This window comes from Trichomycterus rosablanca, chromosome 17, assembly GCF_030014385.1.
Source record: "Trichomycterus rosablanca isolate fTriRos1 chromosome 17, fTriRos1.hap1, whole genome shotgun sequence".
NCBI lineage: Eukaryota > Metazoa > Chordata > Actinopteri > Siluriformes > Trichomycteridae > Trichomycterus > Trichomycterus rosablanca.
Genome location: NC_086004.1, coordinates 22,409,525 through 22,428,730, shown reverse-complemented (window position 1 = coordinate 22,428,730; position 19,206 = coordinate 22,409,525). Strand labels below are relative to the sequence as shown.

The window sequence follows — 19,206 nt, the reverse complement described above, 5'->3', positions numbered from 1 at the left end:
CTTATGAGACCCCTCCCTGATATATTTTGATATCAGTAAGTGTGGCAGTCTTCTAGCCACAACGTTAAAAAAAAGAACCACACAAAGGCTGGCAAAGTGATCAATACAAATTGTTGCAAACTGCCACCGGAGACATGGCAGGGGCAGAAAATGGAAAAGGCTTAAAAACTGTTTGACTTACAAGAAACAAGAGAGCAATGAGCACCCATGCATGATTTGATATGCGAGGCAAAATGTTTGGATAAAGCTCACCACGAGACCTTTCTGACAGGTCCATTGGCTAGCGTGTCCACTATGCGGACGCATTTGACAACTTGCTGCTTTTTCCTAAAAGGCGTATTATGCAAAAGGTATGGTCCAGTGCCTCCCATCAAGAGGACTTTTCTTCCCAGTGGGCAAATTCTTCACCTAATACACCCCACCTGCCAGCTTTTTGACTGTCCTATTGTTTATTTACAAGAACCCCCTCCTGTGTAAAAAGGATGGATAATTGCGTTGGCATGTGAGACGTAAATAATTGCCAATTTTTCCCTTGCGCTCGCTCGGCCTCTAACAACTCTTTGCTGCTGCATTCTCCTCTGAGTCTATTAGACACATCTTCTGTTTTCAATTACCCTAATTGGTTTCACTTGGGATTTCTATAGTAAGGCAGGACCGAAGGTGCCTTTTCTTCTTGATACAACCTAATATCCCTTTTAAAAAAGGGCTGAGTACGCCCCAGGAATCTTTATCAACCACTACAATCCTGCAAGGCTTTGAATAGTTTTATAGGATGGCAAAGCCTTTCCCCTTGGAAACTAAATAAAATCCAGCCAATTAATGCTTGATTAATTCTAAAGAGACTGCTGCACAATGGTGCTTTTTAAAATTCCCCTTAAACTTAAAAGGGATTGCCATTGCATCTGCCCTTCAGCACTCTTTGGCCTATGTTTTTGAGAAGCAGGATAAAAAGCACTTCAACTTGCTTTAACTCCCCTCCTTAGCTTCACAGATTTCCCCAACCCATTGGTGGAGAATGTAAAAAAAGAACTAATATTTCTTACAATCCAGACCCATGGGCTACAGCCATGGAAAGAAGAAGCTGATAATGACAGATGTGGCATACCAGCAGACTGGTGGCTGTCCATCAAAATTTCCTCTATCAATAATACCCAAGAAAATCAGCAACCCTGTCAACACTAGACTTTGCTCTGATGTGTTATAGATCTATAAGATAGATAAGATAAATAGTCCCGACTCCTGAGACAGTAAGCCCATCTGAGAAAACAATCTTATTTTATAAACAGTTCACTGAAGGATGATGTTTGAGTCCTACAGCCCACTAATCTTTTTATTCTCAAAAGACCTTATATTCTGTTTTTAACTCAATGGACTGACAAAGCGCCAGGTTTACAGTGGCTCTGGGTTTTCATCCAAACCTAGCATGGACTTTATCTGCTTTCACTAAGTAGTTAGTTTGGTCTTAACCCTACACCACTGATTAATTATATTACGTAACAGTCTTGATTAGTTGGAATGAAAGCCACCTTTTCGTGTACTAGTGAGTACCAGTGACATAAAGCATCAAACACTCACTACTTGAGCTTCAGTGATTTGGTTTTCATGGCCAAACACCTATATGCTGCATATAGGATGACACAATGGGTGTTAAAACTATTTTTCAAAAAGAACTTTAAATTTGATGGATGAGTAATGATTCGGGCCCTACTAAATTCACGGGGAAATGTGCTTAATTTCATGGATACACCCCTTTGTGTCCACAGAATCAGTTGGGAGTTTGCAAACCCGAGTCGTGTTTTTAGCTGCTTTAGACTTCGAGATCTTAAACATTTTGTCTAGCCCTTGCTAGTGTAACTGAGCGTCTTTAGAGTTTGCTGGGTTTATAAAGTAAGAAATAAACTGTACATAGACAAACTGTGAGGAGCATAATACTTTAATGGCTTGTTCTTTTGAGGCTCAGCACAGACTACACAGAGATGATCACGTGTGTAGAGTAGCACACTTTTCCACTGATTATGGAATTTCCAAAAGGAACAAAATACACTCAATATGTAAACACATAGAGTACATCAAACATCATCAGTCAGTACACCACAGAAAAGTCTGTTACACTAATGTAACTGCCGTATTATTGCTAGGACCACCTCATATTGCATATTGCACCTTATATATTATATGCTACACGTATGAAATATGTTCAATCAAATTTCATGGCAAATTGCACATTACGCAAAAAACAGCTCAGTTCAAGGTACGAGTTTTATTGCCGTCAATCAGGTAGGGCCTTAGTAATGATCTAAGGCTGCTTGTCATGGTTTTGCTGCACTCATTAATTTCACTTAATTGAAATCCTAATTAACACTAGCACAAAGTGAGCCCTATAAAGACTAGCTAACCTGGCCTTCACAAGTACATCAGAAAACCGCTAAGAATCTCATGGAGGAAGATCATGACCACTGAGCAAGTTTACAAGAGGGCCAGAACAGAAGATAAACCTCTAAACCACATTAAGGCCTACAAGTTTTGTGACTTTGGGTATGTGATGACACACCTACAGGACAACATTAGGCACAAGGCAGTGTTATGACAGGACCTGTAATAAAACTGGCCCATCTGCCAACCATCGCAAAGCAATGAGGGCGTAGTAACATGACGTTCATTACACCCAGTTAAAATTGGAGTGAACAGTGAAGGAGATGCCAACCTCTATTAATACCCATGTTTTTGGCCATGTTGTGCACTTTTGCTTATTTCTAATTGTTCATTTTAAATGCTACAGGTTTTGCTGTTTCTAAGTACACCCATAGCAGGAGACTCTCTACACACTTGTCAGAACCAAAATTCAGCTCCTGCACCAATTTCACCATAAACCTGTTGGACCGAGATTCCCTGAAAGCAGACGGCGGCTTTTAAAAGATGCATGTGCCAAACGCACCCGAGCATGTGTGCCATTTCGCTGTCACTTGTGGATTACATTTCCACATGTTCTAGTCTAGAATGTTTTTGGGCAGATGTTTGGTTTTAATATATCTGTCATTTCTTGGATTTTATTGTGCTAAACTGTTTTTTCGCGAGCTGGGATGCGAGACAAAACCATTTAAGCCATCTAAAGCAGGCGTTTTATGACCAGAGAAATTTTGGCAAGCTATTGGACTGGAAAATCAGCAAACGTAACGTTAATGGAGCTGTTAGTAGCATTCAGGCCAATTCAGGGCAACAAAACTCCATTATATTAATGTTGAAGATTACATAGAGCATGTCTTTCTGGTTAGTATTCAAATATAGTTCTTAAATTCAATGTGATTCAGAAAAAAATGAGCATTTAGGAGCCACTCAAATCAGAAGGTTCTTACATTGTTTAAAAAAAAAGAGAATGAATTTAAACATGATTTTCATGACCAACCTGTCATCCATTATACTTATATTATTGTGATGGATTTTAAAGTCATATCATTGACAATTACACCTATCAATCTTGATTTTACTACCATTTTATTACATTATAACATATTATTTGGGGCGGCACAGTGGCTTGGTGGGTAACACTGTCTCCTCACAGAAAGAAGGTCCTGAAGAGGATAAAGACAATGCATGAATAAATGAATGGATATCTTACTCACAAACATATCCAGATCATTTATTCAGTACTTTGTATCTCAACAAGCTTTGCACACCTGAATTTGGCCAGTTGAATCCATTCTTCATGGTGGATCCTCTCAAGCTTATTCAGGTCTCTTCAGGTCTCCTTACAGATGTTCAATGGGGTTTAAGTCTGGCCCACTGTTATGGATGATGATATTTATTGAGTTATTACTGTGTATCGTATGTGTGTGTCTTTCTGTGCCTTCCTGTCTCAAGGTGGAGCTCTGGCCAACATGGAATGCTGGATGCTCTACCCGTGGAGAAGAAAAGGAGAAAGGCAGGTAGCATATGCTAGCAACTTATGTGTTGTTGGAGTGTGTTAGTTTGATAGTTAGTGTGAATCATTTGTGAAGTATTTGTGTTGTAAATATTTTAATACTGGGTGTTCATGCTATTTTTAATAGGCATCAGTGTCAGTTTTTATGTATGTACCTTCTCCTGGTTTTATGTTACTAAGGGAAGTTATTAGATTAACTTTGGTTTCCTTTTGACTTCTGGATAGTTGAGATGTGGTTGGTTCGGACGAGACTTGCTCCAAAGCCACTCTAGTGTTGTTTTGGCTGCATGCTTTGGGTCATTATCCTGTTGAAAGTGATGTTCTGGTATTTGACTACATTCATGTGTTCCTCAAGTCTCACCAGTATCCCCGCCCCTAGAGGTGAGCAGCGCTGTTGCACCAACATTGCATGGCACGCAGATGTCTGCTTATCCAGACTGTGTCAAATGAATGTAAATTGCAACAGGTGAATTCAGTTAAGTTATTATAAGTTATTGTAAAGATAATTTAAGCAAAGAGGATGCACCTGATCACAATTTGGACTTGCACAGTAAAGACATGTGTACATGTACATGTATATCCTAAACGTTAGCAGGTTCCAAATGTTAAACAGAACGTTCAGCTTAACTAATTGTCAAATTGTGTGTGTGTTTTTTAAATAATTCATTAGCAAAATCCTGTTTTATTAAAACAAAACCGTTTAACCATGGCACAAGAGAGAAAATATCATGTCCTATGTAGGGGGCCCTTAAATATCGTCTTGAATACTGGGGACCTTTGAGGAAATAAATGTAAAAACCACTGATCTAAATGGTTCTGATTAAAATTCATCCAAACAACTGGGATCAATAGTGTTCCTATCATATCTCTATGCACGGTGGGGTTAAATGGGATTATTTATTTGAAGTTTTAGAATCCCAATTTGGCTGTGATGATGATCTGATCAGTAGATTAGAATCTTATCCTGTGAAACAGGGATGAAGGACGTCCCAACTGACTTCTAAACTGTTTTATTTTGCATCATATGCCCAGGTTGTCTTTTTTTGCAGTTCTAGTTAGTTTTGGCCCCACAGTCATGCAATTGCAGAACTCATCATACAATAAAATACATAAAACATTAATGCTACAAGCCAAGAACATTAGTCAGAGCTTTGGACTGGATTGGAAGAACGTTTTTTTTGCTTGTACAAACAACATGATTAGCATGAATTGCTGTCTAGCAGTAAAATGCTGGTATTTACCACAAAGGACTAGGCTGTTTTGTAGAGAATACTGGCTTTATTTTATTGCATACGTGAATAGAAATGATATGGAAATAAGGTGGCTAGATTTTGCTGACAAGTAAGAGTTAAATTATTGTTACCCTTTACACAAGTTAAATTAGTTCATTTCAAAGCAGACCGTAAAGCACAATACCCTTATAATATATGTTTAAATTCTTCTTAATTCAGTTTAAGTGAAAAAATTGTATAAAAAAGTGAAATTCACTTAACGTTTTTGTGGTATTGCGTGGCTTAATTTGTAACATACAGTGTATCACAAAAGTGAGTACACCCCTCACATTTCTGCAGATATTTAAGTATATCTTTTCATGGGACAACACTGACAAAATGACACTTTGACACAATGAAAAGTAGTCTGTGTGCAGCTTATATAACAGTGTAAAATTATTCTTCCCTCAAAATAACTCAATATACAGCCATTAATGTCTAAACCACCGGCAACAAAAGTGAGTACACCCCTAAGAGACTACACCCCTAAATGTCCAAATTGAGCACTGCTTGTCATTTTCCCTCCAAAATGTCATGTGACTCGTTAGTGTTACTAGGTCTCAGGTGTGCATAGGGAGCAGGTGTGTTCAATTTAGTAGTACAGCTCTCACACTCTCTCATACCGGTCACTGAAAGTTCCAACATGGCACCTCATGGCAAAGAACTCTCTGAGGATCTTAAAAGACGAATTGTTGCGCTACATGAAGATGGCCAAGGCTACAAGAAGATTGCCAACACCCTGAAACTGAGCTGCAGCACAGTGGCCAAGATCATCCAGCGTTTTAAAAGAGCAGGGTCCACTCAGAACAGACCTCGCGTTGGTCGTCCAAAGAAGCTGAGTGCACGTGCTCAGCGTCACATCCAACTGCTGTCTTTGAAAGATAGGAGCAGGAGTGCTGTCAGCATTGCTGCAGAGATTAAAAAGGTGGGGGGTCAGCCTGTCAGTGCTCAGACCATACGCCGCACACTACATCAAATTGGTCTGCATGGCTGTCACCCCAGAAGGAAGCCTCTTCTGAAGTCTCTACACAAGAAAGCCCGCAAACAGTTTGCTGAAGACATGTCAACAAAGGACATGGATTACTGGAACCATGTCCTATGGTCTGATGAGACCAAGATTAATTTGTTTGGTTCAGTTGGTCTCAAGCATGTGTGGCGGCAATCAGGTGAGGAGTACAAAGATAAGTGTGTCATGCCTACAGTCAAGCATGGTTGTGGGAATGCCATGGTCTGGGGCTGCATGAGTGCAGCAGGTGTTGGGGAGTTACATTTCCTTGAGGGACACATGAACTCCAATATGTACTGTGAAATACTGAAGCAGAGCATGATCCCCTCCCTCCGGAAACTGGGTCGCAGGGCAGTGTTCCAGCATGATAATGACCCCAAACACACCTCTAAGGCGACCACTGCTTTATTGAAGAGGCTGAAGGTAAAGGTGATGGACTGGCCAAGCATGTCTCCAGACCTAAACCCAATAGAACATCTTTGGGGCATCCTCAAGCGGAAGGTGGAGGAGCGCAAAGTCTCGAATATCCGCCAGCTCCGTGATGTCGTCATGGAGGAGTGGAAAAGCATTCCAGTGGCAACCTGTGAAGCTCTGGTAAACTCCATGCCCAGGAGAGTTAAGGCAGTTCTGGGAAATAATGGTGGCCATACAAAATATTGACACTTCAGGAACTTTCAGTAAGGGGTGTACTCACTTTTGTTGCCGGTGGTTTAGACATTAATGGCTGTATATTGAGTTATTTTGAGGGAAGAATAAATTTACACTGTTATATAAGCTGCACACAGACTACTTTTCATTGTGTCAAAGTGTCATTTTGTCAGTGTTGTCCCATGAAAAGATATACTTAAATATCTGCAGAAATGTGAGGGGTGCACTCACTTTTGTGATACACTGTAGCAGCTGCTGATGTACAGTAGTTTGGCAGTGAGACATGTTAAGAGTCATGTCCTTCTGCATTGCGATTTTAGCCAACAAAGGGGGCACGGAGGCACAAATGAAAGCTGTGTCAGTCTCTCTCTTTAAAAAAAAAAAAATTTTGTTTATGTATTTTTCTCCCGCTTCAGGTGGGAGTTTTTCTATATATCACGGTTCCTCTTTTTCAGACTTGCCACCCCGTCTGTTTGGCAAACCTGCTAATTCTCAGGAACCCTGACACCGGGCTTACTCCACTTGCTTCCACCTAGCCCTTTTTGTGAACTCACTTGGCGTGGTGGAGTTTTTAGGCCTCACGCTGGGAACTCCCTGTAAATCCATGCTGTGGTCTGCGCCAGTCGGTGGGGTTGGGGTGCTGCTCAGGCATTGCCCATCCTGGCTGGTTCTGGTTGTAGAACACCGGAGCAGCCTGTCATTTTGTGACAATCAGTTTACAGTTCTGCGCTAACCCTGTTCTGTTCACTTTCTCCATTGCGGGCTGTCAGTCGGACGACTGTCGGTTCAAATCCAGTCTCTGCTATGCAGGCACTGTTGGGTCCTTGAGCCATGCACTTAACCCTGTCTGCTGTACAATGGCTGACCCTGCACTCTGACCCCAACTTCCAAATGAGCTGGAATATGCCGAAAAAGCCATTTCGTTGTACTGTACCTCTTCTTCTTCTTGTTACTTTGTTTCTGTTATTTTGGCCACCTGAATTTTTTGGATAAACATCCTGCACTTGGTATTCATTTTTTCATACTTGTAGATGCAGGGCGCTCAGAAAAGATGCAACCCTTCTATTTTTATCCGGGCTTAGGACCGGCATTAAGAACGCCCAACCGCTGTTCAAACCCCGGGTGTTAACAGTAGTGGGCTTGCTTACTTTACCGCTGTGCCACTTAAACGCCCGCCTAAAGTACTTTTATTATAACTGCAGCAAAAATACAGGAGGAAAAATTTCACATCTAATATTATCTGAGAGATAATGAGCAACCGAGTGTATTATTCCATGTCTAGTGTTCCCAGTGTATGTTCCAGACTCTCTGTGACCCTAATCAGGATGAAGCAGTTACTGAAGATGAATGAATAACTGTGGTGGTGTTCGGGTTGGTACTGCAGAAATTCGTAAAATGGAAAAAGCACAACCATATGTGATTCAAAAAAAAAAAATCAGTTCTGATTGTTTGGAGGCTCCATCCTTTTAGAATGTCGATCCCAGAAATGATACACGTTTCCCACAACATTACCATATTAGGCGCATGGCCCCTGAGGTAAAAAAAAAAGAGGGGGATGCTTGTTTGTGCATAGAGAACATGTTTTTTTGTGATCTTTCCCCACATAATCGGCCTGTTCCCCAGCTCTGTGTTATAATGAATTATTATTGTTTCTTTGTGTTCCACAGAAGAACACATGCATGTGATCAGAGCGTCCAGCTTCCACGCATGCATTTATTCATCGTTTCCTTTACAGCTCTTCCCTCCGTCTATAGGTATGAATATAAATCCGCTCTTATTTCAGTTAAACATCAATAATTTTTATGCATACCAGTGCTGTGCTGTTTCCAATCAGGCTGTCTGTGGTTAAATCTGTGTCTGGGAGCAATCGAGTCCAGTTTCAGTCCAACGCCACACCCACCCACAGCCACCCGACGCTGCCAAATCACTGATGTCAGTTCCCTTAGAGCATTTTTTCTTTGTATTGTTTTTCTCTTGGTAAAGTCCATTAAGTTTTTTTTTAAAACACATTAAACCCTTATTCTGTGTGAGTATTTATTATGGCACTTTTTGCTCGGCTCTGCTCTGCTCTGCACTCCCACGTTGATCAAGGCAAGATATCAGGACGATCTGATGAGTTTACTTCTTTATTTTTCATGTGGGTATCTGTCTGATCTGAGTCATTATCAGGCGTAGCGGAGGGTATATGTTACAACCGCAGCATGCGGCAGTGCAAACCGATTCGGTTGAACATACCATCACAATGAGAGCAACTTGCATCTGCAGTCTTGGTCAATTATTTTCCTATAAACCAGTTTTAATGAGCTTTTGAAGAAATAGAAGTGATTGATAACTTATAACAATTCTGTAACCTGTCTTGTAACAGTAACAGACATTATCAGAGGTGATCTAATAATGAGTACGTCACTAATTAAAATAAACTATGTTCCAACATTCAACACGATAAACTTTTCAATAACTATTGAATAAATGTTTTAAATATTATTACTTTTTCTTTTGCATTTTCTCTCTTTTTCTCCCAATTTTTAGCGCGTCCAATTTTTACCCAATTGCATTACGCTTCCCCTCTACTGGTGCTGACCCCTGCCTCTGATTGAGAAGAGCAAACTGACACAAGTCCCCTTCGATATGTAAGCAGTAGCCAACTGCATCTTTTTACCTGCACCAGCCGAGTTCATATGCAAATCAGCCCTGTGCATGGAGAGCCTCAACTATTCCTCAACTCTGTGCAGAGGTTGTAATTGCATCAGTTTTGAGGTCCCCCTCTGGCTCTGGCTCCCTAACCCTGTATGAACAACAGCCAAACATTGTTCATATAGCTGCCCAGCCCAGCCGGATGGCAGAGCTGAGATTTGATACGATGTATTCGAAGTCCCAGCTCTGGTGTGCTAGCGTGTTTTACCGCTTCGCCACCTGAGCTGCTTTGAGTCTGTTATTTAATAAATAATCCATTTACATTTCCGGCATTTAGGCGACGCTTTCAACCAAAGTGACTGTGACAGTATAAGTATACTGTCTAAGCGATTGAGGGTTAAGGGCCTTGCTTAGGGGCCCAACAGTGGTAACCTGGCAGTGGTGAGGCTTAAATCACCAACCTTATGATTACTAGTCCAGTACCTTAACCACTAGGCTTCAACTTCCCTTAACACATCCAGTGAATAGTAACAGGAATTATTTGAAAGTTGTGGGATGAAATGAAAACATTAGGAACAACAGTTACTCAATAAAGATAAACCATAAAACTGCACTGCCATCGTTCCTCTTCCTACAGTCCATTCAAAACACCCCTGAAACACAAAGATGCATATCGGCATGTTTGAATAAAGAAGAATTGCCCACACCTACCCAAGAACATCATATTAATATGAAAGTATGTAGGATTATATGATTATATGAGGATTATATGGGGCAGTTAAGGTACTGGACTGGTAATCAGACGGTTGCTAGTTCAAGCCCCATCACTACCAGGCTGCCACTGTTGGGTCATTGAGCAAGGCTCTTAAACCTCGATTGCTTAGACTGTATACTGTGTATTTTTTATGCATTTTCTCCTATTTTCTCCCAATTTAGTGTAGTCAATTTGTCTTCCACTGCTGGGAATCCCCGATTTTTTGCAGTCGAGGTGGGTATATTGCTGCTCACGCCTCCTCCGACCCGTGCGCAGCACTTACCGGAACCCTTTTCCACCCATGTATTCTGCACAGGTGCTTCTATCCGCCAATCAGGGTCCTTACACAGCGTTTGAAGACCCCGCCCACATATTCATCCGGTCATCCCTCCCTGCAGCTGCAGGCACTGTTAATTATGCCCACTAGATGGCACTCACGCTGAGTTTCGAACCAAGGAGTTCAGAATCTCTGCGCTGGTGTGCTAATGGAATATCCCGCTGTGCCACCTGGGCGCCCGGGGCTTCTCTTCTGTAGGGAAGGCCCTTTCCTATTCCAGCATGACTGTCCCCCTGTGCATAAAGTAAGGTCTACAAGGAGAGGAAGTAAAGCTTAGCCCTTACCCCCCCCCCCCCCCCACACACACACACACAGTTCAAAGTCTAGAAAACATACACATAGAGGTTTTTGTATTTTAATACCATTTGTATTTGAAATGGGATGTCCAACAAGCTTACGGTGTCCAAATACTTTTGACCATACAGTGTAAATAAAAAAAGAGTGCACTTATATGTGAAGCTGAAGTGTTGTTGCTTCTAGATGTTTCCACTATGCAGTAATTAATCAATAGGCTGAAGCAGATCGAGGATGCCGAGTTGAAATCGAGTCCTTAACAGTAAGTGGTATTGTCCAGGGTCAAAACGATCCCTTCATAAAGCATAGCAGTCGCATACCTCGGGTTAAATTTATGACAGAATATCCAAATCCAAGTTCTTTTATTGCATGGCAAATCATGCTGACAGGACAGATCAACTCCAAACTAAATTTTTTCCTCTACACAAGGGTTGGTCTGGAAATGTACAAATACCAGACCTCTGACTTTCCTTTTTTGTTGGAAGCTGAGAGAGAGGCTCACAGAGGGAAACAAGAGGGAAGAGCTCAGCTAATTGGCTGGGTCTTCCAATCACTTTGCTCCATGTCTATTAAATGGTGCAGCTAAATATTACCCTATCATTATCCCAGCAGAGTGCTCCTCTACCCTATTAGCATAATTAACAAGAGTGCTTATTAAGAGAGTAACCTCATAGCATCACACGGCCCTCTCTAACAACACTGTACTGTGTTAGACTTGCTAGTGTTCATCCCCAGATCCCTGAATGGGCATTAGATTTAACTTTACTGCACAGCTTATTATATTCAGATTAGATATAATGGCTTTCAGTAATAGGCAGGAGCTTGGTAATGTTCAGCTTGTGTTTATAGCAAGCAGAAAATTCTCTGATTTGCTTTCAGCTGCTTCCAAGCAATGATTTGCCTAGTCGCAACTCTGGATCCTATAAAATAATCCTAAAACCCCTGCCATTACACTACGTTACATTAATAAATCATATTAATAAATTATAGACGTCTTAAATGACATAACTTATAACTCTAATTCTAAAACATTAGAAGACAATTCAGAGAGTAATTGCAGCTTTAAAAGTTAGTCTCTCACCATGTAGCTGCCAGAATCCAGTCAATGTAATGTTTATAACTTCCAAATGTAAAACTCATTCTAAAATTTACTGCCAACTACAAGAGGATTCAAAAAAGATTCCCAACAAATATTAGCAAGGTAACTACCACTTAACCACTAGGCAACCACTAGGCAACCACTAGGCAAACAGTAGCTTAGTGGTTAAGGTACTGCACTAGTAGTCAGAAGGTTACTGGTTCAAGCCCCACCACTGCCAAGTTGTCTGTCTGTTTTTCTTTATTTCTATCTATCTATCTATCTATCTATCTATCTATCTATCTGTCTATCTGTCTGTCTGTCTGTCTGTCTGTCTGTCTGTCTGTCTGTCTGTCTGTCTGTCTGTCTGTCTGTCTGTCTGTCCGTCCGTCCGTCCGTCTGTCTGTCTGTCCGTCCGTCTGTCTGTCTATCTATCTGTCTATCCGTCTGTCTGTCTGTCTGTCTGTCTGTCTATCTATCTATCCATCTGTCTGTCTATCTATGTCTGTCTGTCTACCTCTATATGTTGTATGCCACATCACATGTTTACACCATCTTTTAGTCCATCTGAGATCTGAGAGTCCAGAGAAATGATGTGCTAGAAAGCACCCAGCCAACCAGTAGCAGAGCCGAGCTTCTACAGAACTCGGGGCTCCAAAAAATGTTCTTTTCAGCTGATTGACAAATTAGTTTGGCACAAAGTGTTGAATCAAGACCAATATTTGCTTGCAAAGACTGAGCTTTGGGGGATAAAATGCAGACAAGTGACCGTCATTAAAAGTAATTATTTGTACTTTTGACAGTTAAATAAATGTTCAAGAGAGTTAATATATCTTAGACAGATGTAGAACTGTTTTATAATTGAATCTGAATATTTGTCTTCACTAAATGTAAGTGTTTTTGCTACCCATATCTGCTGCATTTAACACGTGGACTACGAGTAATCACTATCCGCCCAACATTTTTTATATCCCTGCCTGACATGCACATTTTTGGAAGATGGTTCTAATGTTTTGGACCGTCAGTGTCTAAGACCACACAGTTAGCATGTACACTTGAGGACAAAATTATTAGCCCCCCTATGAAATTTAAAGTTATTTCAAAATTTCCCAAAGTCCTTTTATAACAGAGCAAGGATTTTTCAATATAGCATTTCTAAACATACTAGGTTTCTTTAGAAAGCATACATTATTTTTATTTGCTTACTATAACAGAACTATTTCAAAAGAAACAAAAATTTTATTAGCCCCCTTAAGAACTGACTTTTTATTGAGCCATAGCACAAACCACTGTTGTGCAATGGTGTGCTTTAACTTTGTAATGATGAAAGCTCATTAAATCAAGTCACAGCTGAGGGTTATCTCCCAATTTACACACAGTATAAAAGCTTCAGTAAGCATTTGAGCTGTCACTTGAGAAAGCATCATGCCAAAAACTAAAGAAATCAGTTTAGACTTGAGAAAAAGAATCATTGATGCTTACAAAGCAGGAGAAGGATATACAAAGTTATCACAGCGTTTCCAAGTGTCAAGAACTGGAGTGAGAAGTATTATTAAAAAATTCAAAGAGAGCCACACAATACAGAACAAGCCTGGCAGAGGTAGGAAGCGCAAGATATCAAAGACCCTGGAAAGGAAACTAGTGAGAGATGTGTCTAAAGACCCCAGAACAACTGCCAAGACACTAGTGAATGACTTGGCCAAGTCAGGAATTATTGTCTCAAAAAAGACAATCACTAGAGCCCTGCACAGGAATGAATTGTGAGGTTGCAGACCAAGAAAAACTCCACTCCTGCAGAAAAGACACCTTCAAGCCAGACTGAAGTACGCTAAGGACAACCTGGAGAAAGATTATGCATACTGGAAGCATGTCCTTTGGTCAGATGAGACAAAAGTAGAGCTCTTTGGCCATAGAGACATTCAGCCCCGGTTCTGGACTGCTTTGCTTGGGGGGGGCAGTAAAACCTAATGAGGGGGCATGTTGATAGTCATGTTTTTGAAGCCAGAAATATATTCAAGGCTTGATTTGTGCATGAATGATGACAGCCAAGCTATTGATACTGGCTTAAAGTGATGTATGAGGTAAAGAAATAAAAATGCATGTTTTCGAACTTAAACTTAAAACCCAATGATTTAAAAAATACATGTTGATTATGTAAATGGAGAAAAAAGATTATCTAATTGTATTTCATTTTAATACGCCCCCTTAATTAAATTGCCATTACTAATAGAACAACTCTATTTCTTGAAAGGCTTTAATACAAATTTAAGTCAAAGCTGACAAATGTACCTACACACAGACTGAGAATATTCAAACGTGGAAATAGGAATGAGTGAGAATATTTATATTATTGGGAAATTAAAATATAAAGAAAACAAAAGAATACTAATTCTGTAAAAAAAAAGTGTTTACCAGTATACCTGCCTCTCGCTCACACTAACAGAACATATACTGCCGAACTGAACTGTTTGGGGCAGTCTGCCGATTTTTATATGACTCAAAGAGCCAATCAGGAATAAGCAAGGAAATATCTTCACACTGTAAAACAAAATGCATTTTTGTGATTGGTTCAGAGATAATTTTAAAAATAGCCGTTGCTTGCATTGTGCTTGGGGGGGCAAAGACACAATTTGGGGGGGCAATGCCCCCCTCAGCCCCCCCCCAGCCCTGGAGACATTGCTTATATTTGGAGGAAAAAGGGGGAGGCTTATCACCAAAAGAACACCGTCCCCACAGTGAAACACGGTGGTGGGAGTATTATGCTGTGGGGATGCTTCAGTGCATCTGGACCTGGGAATCTTGTCAAGGTGTAAGGAATCATGAGGAAAGAAGGATATATGAAGATTTTGAAAGAAAACCTTAAGCAGTCAGCAGCAAAACTTGGTCTGGGTCGTCGCTTTCTCTTCCAACATGACAATGACCCAAAACATACATCGCGCCTGGTGAAGAACTACCTCCAGAAGACCAAAGTGAATGTTATTGACTGGCCTGCACAAAGCCCTGACTTGAATCCCATTGAAAATCTGTGGGGTGAACTGAAGAAGAAGATTCATGCCAGAAGGCCATCAAATCTGGAGGAGCTTGAGAGATTTGCCAAAGAAGAATGGGCTGGGATTCCTCAGGAGATGTGTCAGAGACTTGTTAAAAACTACAGTAAACGACTGCAGGCTGTTATCCAGCAAAAAGGATACACAATTGACTATTAGCATCAGGGAGGCTAATAATTTTGACCATGGTAGTTTTTGATTTTGTGAAATAATTTCATTTCTGTGGGCAAAGTAAAATTATGTAATCATTCAAAATAAAACTGGGATGTTTGAAAAAGCTGTGTTAAAAGTTATTTGCTCTATTTACCAGTACTTGGGAAATACATTTAAAACAATGAATTTTTCATAGGGGGGCTAATAATTTTGTCCTCAAGTGTACATATCCAACACAAAAAATATTCAGCATGTGCCGCTCAGGTGGCGCAGCGGTAAAAACACACGCTGGAACCAGAGCTGGGACCTCGAATACATCGTATCGAATCTCAGCTCTGCCTACCGGCTAAGGCTGAGCGGCCACATGAACAACGATTGGCCTGTTGCTCAGATTTGGGTGGGAGTAGGCCGGATGAGGTCTCTCTCCCATGACTGGTGCAATTACGACCTCTGCTGGCTAATTGATGGTGCCTGCACAGAGACAACGCTGAGCTGCACTGCACTCGTCAAAGTGCAGGTGATAAAATGCATAAGGCATGCTGCCCATGTGTCGGAGGGGGAGTGGGTTAGCTTTGTTCTCCTCAATCAGAGCAGGGATCGGCATTGGTGGAGAGGAAGTGTGATGCAATCGGGCAATTGGACATGCTAAAAGGGAGAAAAAGGAGATATATATATACAGTATATATATATATATATATATATATATATATATATATATATATATATATACAGTGTATCACAAAAGTGAGTACACCCCTCACATTTCTGCAAATATTTAAGTATATCTTTTCATGGGACAACACTGACAAAATGACACTTTGACACAATGAAAAGTAGTCTGTGTGCAGCTTATATAACAGTGTAAATTTACTCTTCCCTCAAAATAACTCAATATACAGCCATTAATGTCTAAACCACCGGCAACAAAAGTGAGTACACCCCTAAGAGACTACACCCCTAAATGTCCAAATTGAGCACTGCTTGTCATTTTCCCTCCAAAATGTCATGTGATTTGTTAGTGTTACTAGGTCTCAGGTGTGCATAGGGAGCAGGTGTGTTCAATTTAGTAGTACAGCTCTCACACTCTCTCATACTGGTCACTGAAAGTTCCAACATGGCACCTCATGGCAAAGAACTCTCTGAGGATCTTAAAAGACGAATTGTTGCGCTACATGAAGATGGCCAAGGCTACAAGAAGATTGCCAACACCCTGAAACTGAGCTGCAGCACAGTGGCCAAGATCATCCAGCGTTTTAAAAGAGCAGGGTCCACTCAGAACAGACCTCGCGTTGGTCGTCCAAAGAAGCTGAGTGCACGTGCTCAGCGTCACATCCAACTGCTGTCTTTGAAAGATAGGTGCAGGAGTGCTGTCAGCATTGCTGCAGAGATTGAAAAGGTGGGGGGTCAGCCTGTCAGTGCTCAGACCATACGCCGCACACTACATCAAATTGGTCTCCATGGCTGTCACCCCAGAAGGAAGCCTCTTCTGAAGTCTCTACACAAGAAAGCCTGCAAACAGTTTGCTGAAGACATGTCAACAAAGGACATGGATTACTGGAACCATGTCCTATGGTCTGATGAGACCAAGATTAATTTGTTTGGTTCAGATGGTCTCAAGCATGTGTGGCGGCAATCAGGTGAGGAGTACAAAGATAAGTGCGTCATGCCTACAGTCAAGCATGGTGGTGGGAATGCCATGGTCTGGGGCTGCATGAGTGCAGCAGGTGTTGGGGAGTTACATTTCATTGAGGGACACATGAACTCCAATATGTACTGTGAAATACTGAAGCAGAGCATGATCCCCTCCCTCCGGAAACTGGGTCGCAGGGCAGTGTTCCAGCATGATAATGACCCCAAACACACCTCTAAGACGACCACTGCTTTACTGAAGAGGCTGAGGGTAAAGGTGATGGACTGGCCAAGCATGTCTCCAGACCTAAACCCAATAGAACATCTTTGGGGCATCCTCAAGCGGAAGGTGGAGGAGCGCAAAGTCTCGAATATCCGCCAGCTCCGTGATGTCGTCATGGAGGAGTGGAAAAGCATTCCAGTGGCAACCTGTGAAGCTCTGGTAAACTCCATGCCCAGGAGAGTTAAGGCAGTTCTGGGAAATAATGGTGGCCACACAAAATATTGACACTTCAGGAACTTTCACTAAGGGGTGTACTCACTTTTGTTGCCGGTGGTTTAGACATTAATGGCTGTATATTGAGTTATTTTGAGGGAAGAATAAATTTACACTGTTATATAAGCTGCACACAGACTACTTTTCATTGTGTCAAAGTGTCATTTTGTCAGTGTTGTCCCATGAAAAGATATACTTAAATATCTGCAGAAATGTGAGGGGTGTACTCACTTTTGTGATACACTGTATATATATATATATATATATATATATATATATATATATATATATAAAAATATTCAGCATGTATAGTCTCCATCACCATTACACACAAAAAACACAAAGGTTAACATTCATTACTTTTAATAACGTTATTATGCAGGCTTGAGTTAGCGGAGAATGTTCTCCACTTTTTGCAGACTTTTCCGAGCGGACACAAATGGATTACTCTCTGAGAATTAGAGGGCACCGATTAGTTTTATCCATTACGCTACATTTGTGTATCCCACCATAATTGCTCTCACAGCGGGCAGTGGAAACACAGAGTCCCGCTCCGGGTTTGTGTTACAGGCCGAGATGGTCTTTCATTTACATTAATGGGCCCCATTTTCCTCCGTAAAAGCCTTGTCGGTCCATTTCCTACATCACAGCCTCCTCCGCTAGGCTGTAATTCAAAAATGGCGGACACAGGATGCTCCTGTGTCTTCTCAGGCATCGTAGGAAACACCTTTCATGTCAGGTTCTTGGCAAAATAAATAGATAATAGATTTTTGAGAACAGGAAAACAACAAGTCGATGTTTGACAGCTTAATTTAGAAGTAATTAACAAATTAAATGGGCAGAAGAAGTTTGATGGTTCATTACAGGCTTAAAACTGAAGCAAGAATACACAATTACACAATAAAAATCTTAAAAATTAATGAATCGTGAATTATGCATTTACTATGTTTATAGTTGCATTTAATACTTTTCCTGACTGTAGTCCATCTGCTCTGCTCACTTCGTCACCCCCCTGAATCATTTATCAATCGAATTGGGAACTGTCCATATGTGATGTTAATATACTGTAGCTGAAACACACAGAGCACAATATTCTGTGCATATGGACGGGCAGTAGGCTTACTATTCCAATTATCTGATCTAATTTTATTCAGCCTTTGGCTTTGTAAGGTTAGCTAATGTAATCTGTGTAATTAAATGGTAATTAGATTGACACAGAGTCATAACTCAGGGTAGCAGAATACACTGAAAAAAACACCTCCTTGTTTCTACACTTACTGTCCATTTTATCAGCTCCACTCGCTATATAGAAGCACTTTGTAGTTCTACAATTACTGACTGTAGTCCATTTGTTTCTCTACATGCCTTCTTAGCCTGTTTTCACCCTGTTCTTTAAAGGTAAGGACCACCACAGAGCAGGTATTATTTAGGTGGTGGATCATTCTCAGCACTGCAGTGACACTGACATGGTGGTGGTGTGTTAGTGTGTGTTGTGCTGGTATGAGTGGATCAGACACAGCAGCGCTGCTGGAGTTTTTAAATACCGTGTCCACTCACTGTCCACTCTATTAGACACTCCTACCTAGTTGGTCTATTAGACACTCCTACCTAGTTGGTCCACCTTGTAGATGTAAAGTCAGAGACGATCCCTCATCTATTGGTGCTGTTTGAGTTGGTCATCTTCTAGACCTCCATCAGTGGTCACAGGACGCTGCCCACGGGGCGCTGTTGACTGGATATTTTTGGTTGGTGGACTATTTTCAGTCCAGCAATGACAGTGAGGTGTTTAAAAACTCCATCAGCATTGCTGTGTCTTATCCACTCATACCAGCACAACACACACTAACACACCACCACCATGTCAGTGTCACTGCAGTGCTGAGAATGATCCACCACCCAAATAATACCTGCTCTGTGATGGTCCTGTGGGGGTCCTGACC

At 41.1% G+C, this 19,206-nt stretch overlaps 1 long non-coding RNA gene across 1 annotated transcript in view; it reads left to right on the top strand.

The window, feature by feature from the left end:
* Positions 1-8,865, top strand: part of LOC134331813 (uncharacterized) — a 36,560-nt gene extending 27,695 nt beyond the window's left edge. Inside the window, exons 4-6 of the long non-coding RNA XR_010015179.1 lie at positions 3,859-3,923; positions 8,512-8,598; positions 8,679-8,865. This is a non-coding gene — a long non-coding RNA (uncharacterized LOC134331813). The remainder of the gene's footprint in view (positions 1-3,858; positions 3,924-8,511; positions 8,599-8,678) is intronic.
* Positions 8,866-19,206: the final 10,341 nt, after the last annotated feature.